This window comes from Gopherus flavomarginatus, chromosome 2, assembly GCF_025201925.1.
Source record: "Gopherus flavomarginatus isolate rGopFla2 chromosome 2, rGopFla2.mat.asm, whole genome shotgun sequence".
In the NCBI taxonomy this organism is placed as follows: Eukaryota; Metazoa; Chordata; order Testudines; family Testudinidae; genus Gopherus; species Gopherus flavomarginatus.
The window spans coordinates 93,066,259-93,083,572 of NC_066618.1; the positions used below are offsets into that span (position 1 = coordinate 93,066,259).

General features: G+C 44.4%; 1 protein-coding gene and 1 long non-coding RNA gene across 4 annotated transcripts in view; one reads left to right on the forward strand and one right to left on the reverse strand.

The window, feature by feature from the left end:
• MATCAP2 (microtubule associated tyrosine carboxypeptidase 2) overlaps positions 1 to 17,314 on the reverse strand; it is a 60,124-nt gene that overhangs the window by 35,576 nt on the left and 7,234 nt on the right. The gene's annotated exons all lie outside the window — the stretch shown is intronic.
• LOC127043771 (uncharacterized) lies at positions 256 to 10,346 on the forward strand. The gene is made up of 2 exons (XR_007772322.1): positions 256 to 487; positions 9,732 to 10,346. It is a non-coding gene; the product is annotated as an uncharacterized LOC127043771 (long non-coding RNA).

Genomic DNA, 17,314 nt, shown 5'->3' on the forward strand with positions numbered 1-17,314 from the left:
TAGTACCAAAGCCATTTTTACGGAACTTAACCCCATATTTTCAAAACATCTACTCAAAGCTGTACAATATCAACACTCAGCTGGGTTTAAAAAAATGTGCTTTAAAGTATAAACATGACAAACTAAACTAAATTCATCAGCCAGATAAAGTTCCTTAAGGACTGTGTAGCAAAGAAGTGTGGCCCTCCCTCCAGTGAGGGAGGACCACACACATCCTAGTGGGTGGAACCAGGAAGTCCACACCAGAAGCAGAGAGGCAGGACAAGAACAGGAAATATAAAAGGCGGGCCTTGTAGCTCAGTTGAGTGGAAACTGTTGAGTGAGACAGATATGCCCTGCTTGCTGCAGGAGCCTGAGCCTGCAGGAGATTTCTGTGCAGGAGGCCCCTGACCTACCCGAACAGCCAGACATGCCTGACACCGAGGAGTTGCTGGGACTGCTGCTTGCAGTGTACCCTAGGGAGATGGAGGATGACCCTTGGATGCAGGTACACCTGACTGGGAGTATAGGAAGCAGCCCAGGGGAACCAGATTTCTGTCTGGCTGTGTTGCTGCTGGAGACACAGTCAGCAATTTGCAGATGGAGTCCTTGCTGACCCAGTGACTGACCACTCTGCCCTGGGCTGGGATGTGGTGGAGCTGAGTGGGCACATGTCCCCCCTGCCACCCTACCTGGGTGGGGAGTACTCCCCCTCCTTAGGCCAGGAGGCCTGTGCTCCTCAGACACCCCCGCCTGAGCCCCATAAAGTCTACTTGGCGCTCCTCCGTTGCCGGAGCCCATAGATTGTGGTTGGTGCTTGCCCCTTGTGTTGGCCCCTCGACCAGTTGGTGCTCGCCCCTGCCTGAGGGCTAGAGTACTAGACTGCAAGGTGCCTTGCCCTGCCCAGGGGCCTGGGTCCCTGCACTGTCCCTAAATGCTTTACCTCGCTGCTCTCCCTTTCCTGAGGGTTGAGCCCAAGTGACTGCTAATTCCCCCCCTGCCCTTTGACAGTCTGCTACTCCAGGAGCATGACAGCAAAGAGATGTGGCCTCCCTCAGAGACTGACAGCGAGGGATGGCCAGACACCCCTACACACCTACAGACTGTTAAATCCACCTTCACTAAGAGAGTACCTTGTCCCCTTGCTGGGCTGTGTGGCAGGGCAGCTCTAATGGCTTGGAGCCCTGCTGGCTTCAAGTCTGCAGATGGTTCCTTCCCCTGTGACATCCCTCAGGGAGGAGGGAATCTCTACAGTACCAAGCAGCTGCACATAAAAGTTAATACAGTCTCCATCCATATGTGGTATCTGTGCTGATTCCTCATGGAGTTAGTAGAGGAATGATGTGCATTTCACTGGCCCTATCCACTCCTCCCAAGCAGATCCTCAGCACTACAGATAGGCTTCTGCAGGGCCCAACGGACTAAGAGGGTAGATTGCCAATTTTGGTTGGATGTATTCCTGGAGGTTTCATCACACGACAGACAATCCCAGAGGTTGGCAACCCTGTAAGAGGGGAATGATACCCTAGATACACACTTCCCATTTCTGTGCCTAAATTATAAGGATCCATGGAATGAAGGATATGGCTCGGAGTATGCACAGAGTTAAACTTAATAAAAACCTCGGGACTTGGTCCAGCATTAGACATATCCACACTGTAATTAACTGTATATACAGTAATTATGCTCTAAATAGAACATTAACAAAGGGATCATTAAATCCTCAAAGGTAACTGAATCAATAATTTAATTCCAGATTTATTTTCCTAGTAAAATTAGACTTGGCTCTCAGAACAAATGAGACAAAAAATAACACCATACCACTATGTAAGTTTTCATGCTTTATGAATTCATTTTAATCTTTCACATTGTATGAACTCACGTTCTTCAGTGCTACTGGGGATACTGGTGCAAGCAGTAAACAGATCAATGTACTGTGGTCTCGTGTACATTGTACATTCATGCAAAACATATCTAGAAATGGGGAAAAAAATACCACACACAGTCTTGGAGTGTCCTTTCCCCCTCCACCACACAAGTCATATACCAATAAAAAAATCAACATGCAACGCTCACTAAATATTAAAAACAGTAAGGCATTGATTCGAACAGGCTTTTTTGTTTTTCACTTGAAGTTTTTTTTCCTGCTGCACGAATGAGCCAACAATCCATAGTAATAAAAAATTAGAAAGAGTCCAGCGGAGGGCAACAAAAATGATTAGGGGGTTGGAGCACATGACTTATGAGAAGAGGCTGAGGGAACTGGGATTGTTTAGTCTGAGGAAGAGAAGAATGAGGGGGGATTTGATAGCTGCTTTCAACTACCTGAAAGGGGGTTCCAAAGAGGATGGATCTAGACTGTTCTCAGTGGTAGCAGATGACAGAACAAGGAGTAATGGTCTCAAGTTGCAGTGTGGGAGGTCTAGGTTGGATATTAGGAAAAACTTTTTCACTAGGAGTGTGGTGAAGCACTGGAATGGGTTACCTAGGGAGGTGGTGGAATCTCCTTCCTTAAAGGTTTTTACGGTCAGGCTTGACGAAGTCCTGGCTGGGATGATTTAGTTGGGGATTGGTCCTGCTTCGAGTAGGGGGTTGGACTAGATGACCTCCTAAGGTCCCTTCCAACCCTGATATTCTATGATTCTAAGTTAGAAGTACAGTAGAACTTCAGAGTTATGAACTGACCGGTCAACCACACACCTCATTTGGAACCAGAAGTACGCAATCAGGCGGCAGCAGAGCCAATAATAAAAAGCAAATACAGTACTTTGTTAAACATAAACTACTAAAAAAGAAAGGGAAAGTTTAAAAACATTTTTTGACAAGGTAAGGAAACTGTTTCTGTTCTCATTTCAATTAAATTAAGATGGTTAAAAGCAGAATTTTTCTTCGCATAGTGAAGTTTCAAAGCTGTATTAAGTCAATGTTCACTTGTAAACTTTTCAAAGAACAACCACAATGTTTTGTTCTGAGTTACACACAGTTCAGAGTTATGAACAACCTCCATTCCTGAGGTGTTCGTAACTCTGAGGTTCTACTGTATTAGGTTATTTTCCCTGTTCTGACAAGCGGATATTATGTAAGATTAGTTTTGCTTTATGGTCAATTTGAGAGGCTTCCTTTACACTTGGCACAGAAACAGCTTCAGGGCATTACAGTTCAAGTTTAATAAGATCAGTTTAATCAATGCAGGACAGACTGCTTATCTAGCTTATTTTGCTTTGGTGTATACTGGTGTGAGAAATCACAATTCCCAGCACAAGTATCAGTCCCACAGAGTATGGTGCAGTCAGGATACTCTCCAGTGGGCTAAAGTTCACAAACCACATTAGTATACATACATTTTGCTACTCAATGAAAGGTACTTTTGGCAATAAGAAGAAAAGGATTGTTCTCATCTCTTTCTTGGGGAGAGGGTGAAAGGAGAAAGGTATGGAAACCCACCTTCAGGCATTTATTAAATCTAACAGTGTGAGGCTCTTTGATTTAAGAAAGGTAGATGCTGTTTAAGGGCAAGTTTTCCAAGTGACCTCAACCTAGTCTCTAAATGAGGGAGTGCCAATCTAAGTGCCGGATCATGTGAAATCTTAAACAAAATTTAGGGCACACAGTTTTGGTTGTGCATGCAAAACTGAAAGTGTATATTCACTGACCACATTTGAAAATTTAGCCACAGTATTTACAAAACAATTAAATTCCAGCTATCTAACAGTGGAAATTTGTCACCTTCACTATGAACCTAACCAAAACAGTGTTGGGGTAGAGACAGGTTTTCTATTGCTACAATGTAAGCAATTCCTTGGAACTGAAGTAGCATGTCACAAGCATGTCTAAGAAATGATAAATGTGAAATAGAAGTAAAATGGGGAAAACCGCCCAAAATAAAATACAACCCCAGAGATTCTTGCATAGGGTGACCATATAGTAAGTGTGAAAAATCGGGACACTTTTATTTTCGGTGGAATAGTTGCTTATAGAAGACAAAGCCCCTAATACTGGGATGGTCCTGATAATATCAGGACGTCTGGTCTCCCTACCCTTACATCAGTCTAATATCATGTGCCTATTCGGGGATGCATGTGCCAATGGAGCTTTTGGATTCATAGACTCTAAGACTGGAAGGGACCTCGAGAGGTCATCGAGTCCAGTCCCCTGCCCTCATGGCAGGACCAAATATTGTCTAGACAATCCCTAATAGACATTTATCTAACCTACTCTTAAATATCTCCAGAGATGGCGATTCCACAACCTCCTTAGGCAATTTATTCCAGTGTTTAACCACCCTGACAGTTAGGAACTTTTTCCTAATGTCCAACTTAAACCTCCCTTGCTGCAGTTTAAGCCCATTGCTTCTTGTTCTACCCTTAGAGGCTAAAGTGAACAAGTTTTCTCCCTCCTCCTTATGACACCCTTTTAGATACCTGAAAACTGCTATCATGTCCCCTCTCAAGTCTTCTCTTTTCCAAACTAAACAAACCCAATTCTTTCAGCCTTCCTTCATAGGTCATGTTCTCAAGACCTTTAATCATTCTTGTTGCTCTTTTCTGGACCCTCTCCAATTTCTCCACATCTTTCTTGAAATGCAGTGCCCAGAACTGGACACAATACTTGAGGCCTAACCAGCGCAGAGTAGAGCGGAAGAATGACTTCTCGTGTCTTGCTCACAACACACCTGTTAATGCATCCCAGAATCACATTTGCTTTTTTTGCAACAGCATCACACTATTGACTCATATTTAGCTTGTGGTCCACTATAACCCCTAGAGCCCTTTCTGCCGTACTCCTTCCTAGGCAGTCTCTTCCCATTTTGTATGTGTGAAACTGATTTTTCCTTCCTAAGTGGAGCACTTTGCATTTGTCTTTATAGACTCATAGACTCTAGGACTGGAAGGGACCTCGAGAGGTCATCGAGTCCAGTCCCCTGCCCTCATGGCAGGACCAAATACTGTCTAGACCATCCCTGATAGACATTTATCTAACCTACTCTTAAATATCTCCAGAGATGGAGATTCCACAACTTCCCTAGGCAATCTATTCCAGTGTTTAACTACCCTGACAGTTAGGAACTTTTTCCTAATGTCCAACCTAAATCTCCCTTGCTGCAGTTTAAGCCCATTGCTTCTTGTTCTGTCATTGGAGGCTAAGGTGAACAAGTTTTCTCCCTCCTCCTGATGACACCCTTTTAGATACCTGAAAACTGCTATCATGTCCCCTCTCAGTCTTCTCTTTTCCAAACTAAACAAACCCAATTCCTTCAGCCTTCCTTCATAGGTCATGTTCTCAAGACCTTTAATCATTCTTGTTGCTCTTCTCTGGACCCTCCCCAATTTCTCCACATCTTTCTTGAAATGCGGTGCCCAGAACTGGACACAATACTCCAGTTGAGGCCTAACCAGCGCAGAGTAAAGTGGAAGAATGACTTCTCGTGTCTTGTTTACAACACACCTGTTAATGCATCCCAGAATCATGTTTGCTTTTTTTGCAACAGTATCACACTGTTGACTCATATTAAGCTTGTGGTCTACTATGACCCCTAGATCTCTTTCTGCCATACTCCTTCCTAGACAGTCTCTTCCCATTCTGTATGTGTGAAACTGATTGTTCCTTCCTAAGTGGAGCACTTTGCATTTATCTTTATTGAACTTTACTGAACATTTTATCTTTATTGAACTTCATCCTGTTTACCTCAGACCATTTCTCCAACTTGTCCAGATCATTTTGAATTTTGACCCTGTCCTCCAAAGCAGTTGCAATCCCTCCCAGTTTGGTATCGTCCGCAAACTTAATAAGCGTACTTTCTATGCCAACATCTAAATTGTTGATGAAGATATTGAACAGAACCGGTCCCAAAACAGAACCCTGTGGAACCCCACTTGTTATACCTTTCCAGCAGTTTGGGGCAGATATAATCCTGCTTCCACATGCAAGTCTTCAAGAGACATTGTAGCCATGTCTTAAACAAACATATTGACATTTCAGACTATGAATGTGTTTTAATCTGAATAAATTCAGGTATGTGAGAGTGTTATTTAGCATCATCTTTTGACAGAGCCAGAGCCCCGCCCCCAGGAGCTGCTCCACCCCCGCTCTGTGCTGGAGCCCCGCCCCCAGGAGCTGCCCCGCCTCCAGGCTGGGCCAGAGCCCCTCTCCCAGGAGCAGCCCCACCCTGGGTTGTGCCAGAGCCCCGCCCCCCAGGAGCTGCCCGCACCTGAGATATGTCAGAGCCCCGCCTCCTGGAATTTCTCCATGTTGGGTCTCTGAGCTTTGTTCTCCTGCCGCTTTCTTCCCAGCCCCCACTGCTCCCAGCTGCTCCCTTCCTGTGTCTGCAAACACCCCCCCCCCCCCCGCACCGCCCCAGGGCTGGCTGCAGTGCTCGCTGAGACTGACAAGACAGAAGTCTTTGTTAAACTTCATCCTGTTTACCTCAGACCATTTCTCCAATTTGTCCAGATCATTTTGAATTATGACTCTGTCCTCCAAAGCAGTTGCAATCCCTCCCAGTTTGGTATCATCTGCAAACATAATAAGCGTATTTTCTATGCCAATATCTAAGTTGTTGATGAAGATATTCAACAGAGCTGGTCCCAAAACAGACCCCTGGATCTAAGACTAAGTACTACTGTCATGGCAATCCATTAATGGATCACCCAATTGTCTGCCAATCTCTGCACAACACAGGGCGGCAGCAGCAGCAAACAATCCCTGCTGTAACTATAATGCCTATGTGGGTGTTGTAGTCTGGGCTATAGTTTCCCAGATCCATACAGCTCAAATTTATTGTAAATGTTTCACCAACTGCCACCTCCAAATCTGTAGTTAGATTTAAATGTGCATTTTGTGAGAAAAAGCCTTACAACCAGCTGCCAAACACAGTATGGGCTCTTTAAACATGCTCCAACCTAAATTTACAGAATATAACCAGGATTAATATTGTGTGAGACATTTGTGTTGGAAGATAAAGGTCAATGGATGAGCCAAAAGATGTGAATTATTATAACAGATATTTTCCATAGATTATACAAAGGTCAAAAAGCATGTAACTGTTGTGCTGAATCCTCTATCTGATTCTGTAATCGTCACTATTTTCCAAAATAAAGTGGAAGAGACTGACATTTTGAGACATAATGGGCAAAACTTCCTTGAAAAAGGTGTCATGAAAATCCAGTTGTTTTGGCATATAATCAATTCACCTGGTGACTGATAATGATTAAAACATTTATGATATTTTACTTGCCCTGGGCCAGTAACAGGTATATATTAAATCTGTTTTTTATCAGTGACCTATTACCTCGGTTGTGCCATGTCACTGCCATGGCACAGTATATTTTTGGTGTCATGACATATCTGAATAGTAAGCATGAGACCAGCCTGTCAGTTCACTGCTATACATGCAAACAGGCCTCAAAATGGCAGTCTTTCTTACAAAATAAATAATCAGTTTGCTGTTTTTCTGTTTTTCACATTGTTTTCAACAATGATACAAAGAAAAACATACCCATTTTGCTTCAGAAGTCTGAAATGTCAAAAGATGATGCTAAATAACACTCTCACATACCTGAATTTATTCAGATTAAAACGCATTCATAGTCTGAAATGTCAATATGTTTGTTTAAGACATGGCTACAATGTCTCTTGAAGACTTGCATGTGGAAGCAGGATTATATCTGCCCCAAACTGTCAAACAAAATTCTTAATGGCACTAAAAAGCCTCTAGATGATTGTTCCCAAATCCACATGATGTTCTTAAGTGCTAATGTTAGAGCCTTCACCAGATGTGCGGCTATACATGCAGTAGGACGGATTTCCCTCTCACTTACATCACTGTGTATTAGACCTGGTCTACACTACGCGTTTATATCAAATTTAGCAGTGTTAAACCGATTTTACGCTGCACCTGTCCACACAACAAAACCCCTTATATCGATATAAAGAGCTCTTAAAACCGATTTCTGTACTCCTCCATGACGAGGGGAGTAGCGCTGAAATTGGTATTGCCATGTCGGATTAGGGTTAGTGTGGCTGCAATTCGACGGTATTGGCCTCCAGGAGCTATCCCACACTGCACCATTGTGACCGCTCTGGAAAGCCATCTGAACTCGGATGCACTAGCTAGGTAGACAGGAAAAGCCCCGCAAACTTTTGAATTTAATTTCCTGTTTGGCCAGCGTGGAGAGCTCACCAGCACAGGTGACCACGCATAGCTCATCAGCACAGGTAACAATGCAGTCTCCTGAGAATCGAAAAAGAGATCCAGCATGGACTGCACGGGAGGCACTGGATCTGATCACTCTATGGGGAGGGGATTCTGTGCTAACAGAACTCCGTTCCAAAAGACGAAATGAAAAAACATTTGAAAAAATTTCCAAGGCCATGATGCAGAGAGGCCACACCAGGGACTCAGTACAGTGTCATGTGAAAGTTAAGAAGCTCAGACAAGCCTACCAGAAAACCAAAGAAGCAAATGGAAAGTCTGGGGCAGGGCCAAAAACATGCCGCTTCTATGCTGAGCTGCATGCAATTCTAGAGGGGTCTGCTACCACTACCCCACCCCCTCCGTGGATTCCGAGGTGGGGGTGGTAATCGCAGCCATGGCTGAGGATTCTGCGGATGGGGAAAATGAGGAGGAAGAGGAGGACGAGCTTGTTGAGTGCTGTGTGCTCTCTGTTTTCCCGAACAGCCAGGAGCTTTTTCTCACCCTGACGGAATTTCCCTCCCAGCCCTCCCAAGCAACTATCCCAGACAACGAAGCCATAGAAGGGACCTTTGGTGAGTGTACCTTGTAAATATAAAACATGGTTTAAAAGCAAGCGTTTTTTAATGATTAATTTGCCCTGAGGACTTGGGATGCATTCGCGGCCAGTACAGTTACTGTAAAAGTCTGTTAACATGTCTGGGGATGGAGCAGAAATCCTCCAGGGACATCTCCGTGAAGCTCTCTTGGAGGTACTCCAAAAGCCTTTGCAGAAGGTTTCTGGGCAGCACTGCTTTATTCCATCCTCCATGGTAGGACACTTGACCACGCCATGCATGTAGCAAGTAATCTAGTATCATTGCATGACAAAGCCTAGCTGTGTATGGTCCCGGTGATTGCTGGCATTCAAGAAACATCCGTTCTTTATCATGCTGTGTTATCCTCAGGAGAGTGATATCATTCATGGTAACCTGGTTGAAATTCAGGAATTTAAGTAAGGGGACAGAGATGGCCATTCCTACTGGGCTGTTTGCCTGTGGCTTAAAAGAAATCCTTCCCTGCAGGTAGCCAAGTGGGGGGAAATGGGGAGCTGCGATTGGCGCTGAGCTTTTCCGTGTTTGGCTAGCAGGGATCTTTCCTGCTACCAGCCACACGGTTGAAGGGGGAGGGGAAAGGGAGGTGTTTAGCAGTGATCTTCCCTGATACCTGCCACGGGGTGGTTTCTGCCGCTGCACGTTAACAGGAAAGAAGCAGCACTCAACGGGCTTTGCTTGCTATTTGGGAAAGGAGGGCGCTGGATAGATGAAGGCTGCAGAAGACGAAAGGCAATGGCTTACCATGGCCGCATGCAAGCCGAATTCTGCTGCCCCAACCTGCGTCTGTGATCTGTAACACCAAAGCCGCAGGCACTCAATATTAAGATGCAAAATGCGACCTTGTAGTGAAAACACATGTGCTACATAAGGTGAATAGTGTTGTTCACCGTGAAAGAGTATGACCATTGTTCTCTAAAATGTATCTTTTTAAATACTTCTCTCCCTTTTTTCCCTCTCTCATGCAGTTGTAAATTTTTCAAGCCTCCCTACTCCGTCCCGAAGGCTATCTCAGATAAGGCGGCGGAAAAAAAAGACGCGAGAAGAAATGTTTTCGGAAATCATGGAAGTGACCCGCAATGAAAGAGCTCATCTGAATGAGTGGAAGGACGTGGTAGCAAAGTACAGGAAAGATGCCAGTGACCGTGAGGACAGGAGGGACCAACGTGAGGACAGGAGAGATGCTTGAGATGAGAGGTGGCGGCAGGAAGATCAGCGGTGGCGGGATGCAACTCTGGGGCTGCTGCATGATCAAACTGACATGCTCTAGCATATGGTGGAGCTTCAGGAACGGCAGCAGGGTCACAGAGTGCCGCTGCAGCCCCTGTATAACCACCCTCCCCCCTCACCATGTTCCTTAGCCTCCTCACCCGCCAGACGAGTAAGAACTCATGGGGGTAGGCTCCGTGCACCCGCCCACTCCACCCCAGTGGACAGCCCAACCAAAAGGCTCTCATTATTATGAAATTTTTTTAGTGGCCTTTTCCTTCCCTACTATTCTCCTCCCAAACCCCACCCGGGCTACCTTGTCAGTTCTCTCCCTCTTTTTATAATTAAGTAATAAAGAATACATGATTTTTAAACGAGAATGACTTTATTTCCTTAGAAAGCAAGCTGTGATCGGGGGGGGGGGGGCAGTGGCTTACAGGGAATGAATCAATCGGGGGGGGGGTGTTTCATCAAGGAGAAACAAATACAACAGTCACACTGTCCCCTAGCCAGTGATGAAACTGGTTTTCAAAGCTTCTCTAATGCGCATCACTTCCTGGTGTGCTCTTCTAATCGCCCTGGTGTCTGGCTGTGCGTAATCAGCGGCCAGGTGATTTGCCTCAGCCTCCCACCCCTCCATAAAGGTCTCCCCCTTACTCTCACAGAGATTGTGGAGCACACAGCAAGCAGCAATAACAATCTGGACATTGGTTTGGCTGAGGTCTGAGCAAGTCAGTAATGTGCGCCAGCGTGCCTTTAAACGGTCAAATGCACATTCTACCACCATTCTGCACTTGCTCGGCCTGTAGTTGAACAGCTCCTGACTACTGTCCAGGCTGCCTGTGTATGGCTTCATGAGCCATGGCATCAAGGGGTAGGCTGGGTCCCCCAGGATAACGACAGGCATTTTAACATCTCCAACTGTTATTTTCTGGTCTGGGAAGTAATTCCCTTGCTGCAGCCATTTAAACAGAGTAGTGTTCCTGAAGATGCGAGCATCATGAACCCTTCCCGGCCATCCCACATGGATGTTGGTGAAACGTCCCTTGTGATCCATCAGTGCTTGCAGCACCATTGAAAAGTACCCCTTGCATTTTTTGTAGTGGGTGCCCGGGTGCTCCAGTGCCAAGATAGAGATATGGGTTCCTTCTATCGCCCCACCACAGTTAGGGAATCCCATTGCAGCAAAGCCATCCACTATGACCTGCACATTTCCCAGGGTCACAACCTTTCATAGCAGCAGCTTAGTGATTTCTTTGGCTACTTGCATCACAGCGAGTAGATTTGCCCACTCCAAATTGATTCCCGACTGACCGGTAGCTGTCTGGCGTTGCAAGCTTCCAGAGGGCTATTGCCACTCGCTTCTCAACTGTGAGGGCTGCTCTCATCTTTGTATTCTGGCGCTTCAGGGCAGGGGAAAGCAAGTCACAAAGTTCCATGAAAGTGCCCTTATGCATGCGAAAGTTTCGCAGCCACTGGGAATCGTCCCACACCCGCAACACTATGCGGTCCCACCAGTCTGTTCTTGTTTCCCGGGCCCAAAATCAGCGTTCAATGGCTAGAACCTGCCCCATTACCAGCAGGATCTCCAAAGCGCAGGGGCCCGCAGTTTGACAGAATTCTGTGTCCATGTACTCATCACTCTCGTCGCCACTCTGCCGTAGCCACCGCCTCCTCGCCTGGCTTTACAGTCCTGGTTCAGCATTGACTGCACGAGAATGCGCGAGGTGTTCAAAACGTCCATGATTGCTGTCTTGAACTCAGCAGGGTCCATGCTTACCATGGAATGGCATCTGCACAGTTCACCCAGGAAAAAAGGTGCGAAACGGTTGTCTGCTGCTGCTTTCACGGAGGGAGGGGTGAGGCTGTATCCAGAAGCACCAGCGGTAATGTTTTTTGCCCCATCAGGCATTGGGATCTCAACCCAGAATTCCAATGGGCGGGGGAGACTGCGGGAACTATGGGATACCTACCCACAGTGCAACGCTCAGGAAATCTACGCTAGCCTTGGTACATGGACGCACACCGCCGAATTAATGTGCTTAGTATGGCCGCGTGCATTCGACTTTATACAATCTGTTTTAAAAAAAACAGTTTCTATAAAATCGGAATAATCCTGTAGTGTAGACATACCAGAGTAGCTCAACTGAAATCTCTGAGGTAGATGAGAGGAGACTCAGGTGCAATAATCTTATCTTCTGCCTAATGCCTCTACATCTACAGAGGCTGACACACTTCAGTTGCTCCATCCAAGAGGTAGAATGTCATTTGGGCCTGAAATGTCCTTCACTGCAGCAAATATCAGAAAAGTCAGTTTTGCAGATCTGTTAGACTGACTGAGAACATGGTACACAGCAATATTTGCTCTATATTTTGTGTGAGCTGTACCATTAGGCGTGCAAGCAAAAATGTACAAGCTATGCACAAAACACTGTCCTTGACCCATATGCTCCCAACTCCAATGCATTGCAACAGGAGTTTTTCCATTCAAGGTAGTATCAGATCTTAAAGGAAAACTGTCCACTTGAAATCTAGTATACTTTTTAGTTGCAGGTCCTATACCACCCCCCAAATCCTTCTGCCAATTGTTAAAACCACATTTAAAAATAAATAAATCCCTCCTCTATTACTGCATGACACCCACACAATTAACAGGAAAAACTGACAGGGAAACAATGAAAGTGATTTGACACATTGCTGTCAAATGCACAAGTGAATAAACTAATGTTATTTTCCTCTAATTTTTGTTTTCATTTTTAGTAATCCTAAGAGCTACAAGTAGCAAAATCGGCCAAATAAATTTAGACAATGATTTTTTCCACAGTTTGATGGCGTCCCTTTTAAGTGCACAGTTTATATATACACCATTAAAGATATCCCTCTTCCTTTTCCTGACTGCTAATAGGGAACCTTCCATTAGGGCTGCCACCCATCCAGGTCTTACCCAGAACAGTCTGATTTTTGGCTTCTGTGTTTGAGTGCCATTTAGGGTTGCCAGGTGTCCAATTTTTGACAGGACAGTCCGGTCGAAAAGGAGACCTGGCAACCCTAAATGGCACCTGAATGAAAAATCCAGTTACCGTGGAGTGGGGGGAAGGCGCTGGGTCATTAACCCACACTAGCCCCTGCTAAGCCGGAGCTGCCTCCTACCTGTAGGCAGGCTCTTTCAGATGATCCAGCAAGTGAAGGGAAGAGGAGTGAGTGATGGGGGCAGGGCCTGGGAGGAAGATGCTGAGCATGGGCGGTGCCTTGAGGGAAGAGGCAGATCGGGGGCAAGGCCTTGCAAGGAAGAAGCAGAGCAAGAACATGGCCTTGGGGGAAGAGATGGGGCAGAGCTTTGGGGCTCCAGTTACCAATGATTTAAAAAGTGGCAACCCTCCTTTCCACCTTCTTGATTGCTAGGAAGGACTGGGAGCCTCCTCCCCTATTTGATTTTGAGATCTTGTCTACACTTACAGTGCTGCTGTAGCGTTTAGAGAAGATACTACCTGTGATGATGGGAGAGCTTCCCCCATCCATGTAGGTACTCCACCTCCCTGAGAGGTGGTAGCTATGTAGACGAGAGAAGCCCTCCTGTCGACATAGCATAGACTACACCGGGAGTTCATTTGATATAATTGCAGAATTACTATTGAGATCAGTGTGAATTTTTGGTTTAAAAAATTATATGTAGCATATGGCTGTGATACTTTGGGGTTCAATCCAGGCCAGTAGGGAGTTGTGTTCCTGCATGCCCTGTAGCCCTGGGTGCCTCTGTGTTTAGCTGTTGCTCAGAACCCTGATACCAGCAGCCCATTTATAGCACAATAGCTTCAGCCCAGGCTACAGCGCAGGTGGTGACAGTGCTACAGTGAGAGGGGCTGAGCACAAAAGAGGAGATGGTATGGGGGAAACCCAGGGCTGGAAAGGCTGTTAGTGTCACCCTGCAAGGAGTAAGTAGGCTGGTGGGAGCCAGGGTGAGGTGACTGTGTTGTAATCAGGCTGTTGCTATCGGGGTCTGAATGAAAGTTGCACAGGACAAGGGCACCCTGGGCTAAATGGCAGGTGGTGACACAACCCCGACTGATTTGGGCTGAACTCCAAAATGGCCAAGTTCTATTTGATTTAATATGTTTTCACTTCGTTAACCAAGGTAAGTCTTACAGATCTGTTTTCCCAATAGCAGTAGGGCCATGAGCTGGCAAATCAAGTTTACTAGAAGCAATGTCTTAGCGCTACAACTGCACCAAAGCCACTCAAGAAATCAACCTCTTTGGTCTGCTTGACCTTTATCAGATGAGATTGCTAAAACTAGTTGGTTTTTTCACTGAAATGTTCTGAAATACTTGAAAATACCTTTTAATAGTGTGCCCTACAGGCAAGTTTTCATGCAGCATCAATGTGGCCTCTAATTTGATATACACAAAATCACTCACTTGTTATGCACATATAGTAATTAGCTGCTTAATTACTGCATATGTACACACAAATGCCTTCATGCATTAAAAAGCCTGTAATTGTGAGTGAAATTCCCCCCGGGGCAGAGACCAGCACCAGTGGCAGAATATTCCAAAGCAGCTCCATTCCTGTTCAGGCACCTACACAAAGTGGCCCGATTTTCAAAACCCAGCATTTTTCTCTTTGCTCTCAATAGGAACAACCTGGTGCTGAGTACTTTTGAAATCTCACCATTTCAGTTAGGTGTTTGAAAACCTAGCCCCAAATGGGGGTGCTGAGCACTCATGGAAATCTGTTTCTAGGCCTCTGCACCATTTAAGTTCCACTTAAGTACTCAAAATAGGATTGAAGGGGCCATAAGTGGCGCATAGGCCATAAGCTGATACTCTGCACAGGGATGAATTTCACCTTGTATGTGATAGATGTGCACACTGAGGTTGCCTTTGGGGACCACAAAGCCTAAGGCAGAAAGCCCAATAAAAACAAAGCTAATCTTGGCTTTCATGTGAAAGTAAAATGCTTCTCTAGCTCTGTGTTGCAGAGATCCTTGAAAATGTAAAACCATTCCAGCCAATTGTTGGGGTTGTGGTGGTGGTGGTGGTGGTGGGTTGTTTTTTTTTAATTTTGAAATATTTAGTAAAGAGAGTAACTTAGAAAAGCAAAACGTGGTAACACCCTCCTATGAATTTCTACTAGCTTGATGACCTGGCCTTGAATAAACAAAATAAAATGATGTATGACAATCCATTTCACTGGTATGCGTTATCTAATTTACAACTACAGGACCTTCTCTACTTCTCTTTGAAACCATATAAAAACAAATCAGGATTTGCAATATATAAAAAAAGTATAAAAGAAAGATGGTTGCTGAAGTATATTCACGTGTTATAGGAATTTATGTGGTGAAGGGTTATACTACACCTCTAACCCGATATAACGCGACCTGATATAACACGAATTCGGATATAACGCAGTAAAGCCGCACTCCAAGGGGGCTACACACTCCAGCAGATCAAAGCAAGGTCGATAGAATGCAATTTCACCTATAACAAAGTAAGATTTTTTGGCTCCCGAGAACAGTGTTATATTGGGGTACAGGTGTACATTGTTTTAAATCCAACTACAGCCTACCAACAAATAGCTTTATCCAATCAAAAAATGTGTTGGCTTCTAAGAAAACCAGTTCTATAAAACAGAATCCACAAGAGGTTGCCTGTTTTAAATACAAAACTGCTAATACTAAGATTAAAACTCCCATAGATTGGCTCCATCACACATAAGTGATGAGTTGATAGCATACTGTATATCACATTACTGTACATGGTGCCAACTTTTATGCCTACCGTCTACGTGCAAGGGAACCAAGTTACAACTGTTCTCAGAAGTATAATTATGAATTTCCTGACTTTATTTTATTTACTTCAATTTATACAACAAAATAAAATTAAAAACAGCATCTGTTCCAGACTCTGGGCAGCTCTGATGACCTCTCCAAAACTATGTGATATACACACAGGTTCTTTCAGTTGATGCCACTGCACAATACCCAGCAACTAAACTGTATCACAAAAACATAATACCTCTGACAAAAAACCATTAGAGTCTCTTAACACCACATTATCCCAGTTTGGCTTTCTCCATGTTTTTTGCTCCCCTCTGCAACACACAGCAGCCGCGAACACTGAGGCCCTACCCAATTGTGCAGTTCCTTCCTAACACCTGTGGATTAACTTGTACATTGACTGGGTAGTTTTCTCCTTATTCCCCTTTTCCTGCTTTTATAACCAACCTGCAATTAAATGTGAAATACTTTCTGCAATATTATGGCTAAGTTCTTAACACACAAAAGTCAGGAAATCGTCAGGATTTCTACAGCAGCTACAGCTCAGGCACACTGAAGGTTCATAGAACAGCATGAAAATCAACACCATGTAGTGTACAGCAATAGAAAATATACAGGACTTGATTCTGATTTCTTTTACAATGGGTTATACTCCTATAGCTCCATTTACTTAAGTGGAGTTACATGTGATTTATCCCACTACAAAAGGAGACTCAGACCCAAGACTGGGGATGAGTTGTGGTTGTTGTGGGAGCCATAATTCTGCCTTTTGTTATTTATGTATGTGGAACCTCATCAAAATGTTGCGTTAACATATATTTTGCATTTATAAACTGCATTTATTTTAACCTATACCTAGCTTCAGATCATGTAGAAACACAGTGGCAGCAAACATTTGTTGGAGGTTATTAGAAATGATTAATATAGATTTAAATTTCATATAATTTTGTACTGAAATTATTTGCTTTCAACATCTTGAAACTGGCATGTTAATAGCATCATTTATTACATTAAAAAGAACAAGGAGCACTTGTGGCACCTTAGGGACTACCAACTTTATTTGGGCATAAGCTTTTGTGAGCTAAAACCCAGTTCATCAGATGCCAATCAATTAAGGTGGGCTATTATCAGCAGGAAAAAAAAAGCTTTTGTAGTGATAATCAAGATGGCCAATTTCAAACAGTTGACAAGATGGTGTGAGTAACAGTAGGGGGAAAGTTAGCATGGGGAAATAGTTTTTAGTTTGTGTAATGATCCCCTGTGGAATTAGGCTGCATGTCACACAGGGACAGTGGTCTTTGCTACATAAGGGGCAAATTCTGTCCCACTCACTGTATTGATTGGGGGCGGGGGGAAATCTTTGCACGGAGGTCCTCAGAAAGATTTTTTCCCCAGCCTACTGTCCTGTGTGTTTAATTGTGGGAAGGTAAAGATATAGCCGTGATTTTTTAATCTTGTGACTGTCATTTTAGAGCATAACTCTCAATAAGTTACCCTAATATGATTTTTTTTTCTATTCAATAACAGCAACCATACACAATAACATCATGTGTTTGGCGGTCT